Source organism: Gracilinanus agilis, chromosome 2, assembly GCF_016433145.1.
Source record: "Gracilinanus agilis isolate LMUSP501 chromosome 2, AgileGrace, whole genome shotgun sequence".
Taxonomy (NCBI): Eukaryota; Metazoa; Chordata; class Mammalia; order Didelphimorphia; family Didelphidae; genus Gracilinanus; species Gracilinanus agilis.
In genome coordinates, this window is record NC_058131.1 from 355,561,646 (window position 1) to 355,565,558 (window position 3,913).

Below are 3,913 nucleotides of genomic sequence, written 5' to 3' on the forward strand. Positions count from 1 at the left end.
CTTCATGGCACAGTGAGCTTAAAATTAGGAAGATCTGAGTTCAGATAAAGCCTCAAATACTTGACCTTAGGCAAGTCATTTCATTTCTATTTGTCTCAGTTTCTTCAATTATAAAATTGGGATAATAATTATATGCAAGTAGGTGGCTAACTGGATAGAGTGTTGGGCTTGGAGTCAGGAAGACTCATTTTCCTGAGTTGAAATCTGACCTGAAACACTTTCTAGTAGCACACAACTGAAAGATGTCTGAACAACAACCACCACAACAGTACATTCCTTCCAGAGTTATTGTGAGGAACAAAGGAAATATTTGCAAAGCACTTTGCAAACTGAAAAGTACTATATAAATGATGATGATGTTGATATTTTTTAGTGGCAAGTCTTGCACCCAGATCCTCCTGACTCCAGAATCAGCTCTTTAGCACCTATACTTTGACTCTTTTCAGTATTTTTGGACTAGTCTGCACCCAATACAGAAAACGTGGCCTGACCAGGGCAAAGTACAATGTTATAAACAATTGAAGTTGTTTTTTTTCAGATGAGAAAGTTAATTTATTTTTTTAAAGTTTCCTTATATGTTGGCAGCAAGAATATTTTTTTATTATCTAATCACATTTTATAATGAAATTCAGTATAACCTAAGACACCTACCAAGAGTATCGATAGCACAGAAAACATCACATAGTTTATTTAAAACCACTGCTGGTCCCAGAAAACTCAATAGCATATTTATTGGGCAATGAGGATTTAGTCCTACACAGAATTAAAGAGAAGTGTCTGTTAATGGTGGGAGATAAGGTTAGAAAGTCAAGATTATGGACGACCTTCAGTTCCAGGAAAGGGAGTTTGGACTTCATCTGGCAGTAAATGGAGAACTCTTGAGCAGGAAGTGACAGAAAAGAGTGGTACTTGAAAAAACGATTGACTTTGCTTCTAGATTGTCCCTGGCGTGATCCATTTTTGTTTTTATGGCAATGCACTGTCAGCAACTGCTAATAACTGCTGAGGAGAGGGGTTCCGGGTTAAGATGGTGGCAAAGTAAGAAGCAGCTCTTAACCTCTCCTGACCGAAACACACAAAACTCCTCAACGGGACATAAAAACAAGTCCAGACGAACAGAGGAACCCCACAACAGGGCACAGCGTGGAAGGTACGTGGAATTGAGGCATTTCCATGCTATAAAGAGGTGAAACAGCTCTCACTAAATCGCGGGCTTAGCAACCACCCCCCCCCCGACCCCCTCCACACACAACACCTATAGCGCCAAAGCCAGCTAAAAGGAAATAGAGCAAGTTTGGGGCACCCATCGAGTCATTGACAGCTCCGGAGCCTGTTCCTGAGAGCAGCAAGATTTAGGACCCCAAAAAGCTAACGAACGCACACAAAATCTGAGCTCAGGAACAGGTTGCTGAGAGCAGACGCAGGGTGCAGAACGCAGCTCAGAGCGCAGGCACGGGTGGAGGTGTGGGTGGAGGCAGACACAGACAAGAGCTAAAGCTCTGAAACCCTGAGTGGGGAACCAGTGCAGACGGGTATACGACTGTGGAAGCAGCGCCCTGAGACTTGTAAAGAAACCTCCGGCAGAGGATCAAGCAAAGGGGTACACCAGGGGGCTTGACCTTGGAAAAAACCAGAACTCAGACCTCAGGAGCCAAAAGACCACAGACAGACCCTGAGCACAAGGATAAACCTGAGAAGCTGCTGGGCTAACGATGGCTACCCAGAATCAGGAAGTTCAGAAGAGAAAGATTAACAACAAGAAAAAAAGGTCTTTAACACTCGACAACTTTTACACAGAGAAAATCCAGACAACCGAGCAAATTGAGGAGGAGAACAAACAATCATCCGGACCCTCCTCAGATAAGGAAAACTCCTCACAAGCTATGGAAGAGTTCAAAACTGAGATTCTGAGGAAGATGGAAGAGATGTGGCAAGAAAATAACAGTTTAAAAGGTAGAATCTTGCAATTGGAAAGTGAGGGTCAGAAATCAAATGAACTGATAAGCAAATTGAACCAGACTGAAAAAGAAAACCAAAAGATCATAGCTGAAAACCAGTCCCTAAAGGCTAGAATTGAGCAATTAGAAGCTAATGATCTCTCAAGACAACAAGAACAAATAAAACAAAGTCAAACGACTGAAAAAATAGAAGGAAACATGAAATATCTCAATGAGAGAGGGACAAACCAAGAAAACCGGTCTAGAAGAGACAATTTGAGAATAATTGGTCTTCCAGAAAAACCAGAAATTAATAGAAACCTGGACTCCATACTAACAGAAATAATTCAGCAAAATTGCCCTGAAGTCCTACAACAAGAGGGCAATATAGACATGGAAAGGATTCATAAAACACCTGCAACATTCGACCCAGATAAGAAAACACCCAGAAATATAATTGCCAAATTCAAGAGTTTCCAAGCAAAAGAAAAAATCTTACAAGAAGCCAGAAAGAAACAATTCAAATATCAAGGAGCACCAATCAGGATCACACAGGATCTGGCAGCCTCCACGCTAAAAGATCGCAAGGCTTGGAATACGATATTCAGAAAGGCAAGAGAGCTGGGCCTGCAACCACGGATCAACTACCCATCAAAATTGACTATATATTTCCAGGGGAAAGTATGGGCATTCAACAAAATTGAAGAATTCCAGGTATTTGCACAGAAAAGACCAGGGCTAAATGGAAAGTTTGATATCCAACCACAAAAATCGAGAGAAACATGAAAAGGTAAATAAGATACAGAGGGGAAAGAAAGAAAACTTATAATTTTTAAATTTGCCTTTTTAAGAGCCTCAGTGAGATCTAATCATCTGTATTCCTATGTAGAGAAATGTTATGTATAATTCTCTGTAGTGAACTCTATTCACTATTATAGTATTCACTATTATAGTAATCAGAAGAATAATTCACAAGGTGAGGGTGGAACACTAAATAATCTAAGATGACATGACATGGGGGATGGGAAAGAGGGGGTGAATAGCAGGGGACACCAAGAGAAACTTGAGTGAATAAGAAAAATAGGATATTCTATTACACACAAAGAGGGCATGGGAAGGAGAGGGGACAAATGCTATTATAAGAAGGAGAGGAAGAGAGCTTTAAGAGGTAATAATCAAACCTTACTCTCAGTGTAATCAACCCGGAGAGGGAAGAGTAGCCATACTATCCATTGGGACATAAAATTCTTACCTAACCCTCCTGAGAAAGTCAGAAGGGATAAACCAAGGGGAGCAGGGAAGTGGGGAGGTCAAAAAAAGGGAGGGGAGAAGAAGGGGGAGGGAACTCATAAGGCCTTTAAAAATAAAAAGAGGGGGAAAAATAAGGGAGGGGGTAAAAAGGGAAGTTAATCAAGGGAGGGTATAAGGGATAGTGGCTTAACAGCAAACCACTGGTTTAAAAGGAAATAGTATAAGAAAAAGGGGGTAGGAATAGGGGAGGACACGAAAATGTCAGCAAATGCACAACTGGTGATTATAACTCTGAATGTGAATGGGATGAACTTGCTCATAAAACGGAAGCAAATAGCAAAGTGGATTACAAACCAAAATCCTACCATATGTTGTCTACAAGAAACACATATGAGGTGGGTGGACATACACAAGTTTAAGGTTAAGGGCTTGAGCAAAATCTTTTGGGCGTCAAATGAGAAAAAGAAGGCAGGAGTGGCTATTATGATTTCTGACAAAGCCAAAGTAAAAATAGATATGATTAAAAAAGACAGGGAAGGTCATTACATCCTGATTAAAGGCATTGTAAACAATGAGGAAATAACACTGCTCAATATGTATGCACCAAGTGGCATAGCACCCAAATTCATAAAGGAGAAACTGGCAGAGCTCAAGAAGGAAATAGATAGTAAAACCATACTAGTGGGAGATCTAAATATTCCTCTGTCAGATCTAGATAAATCAAA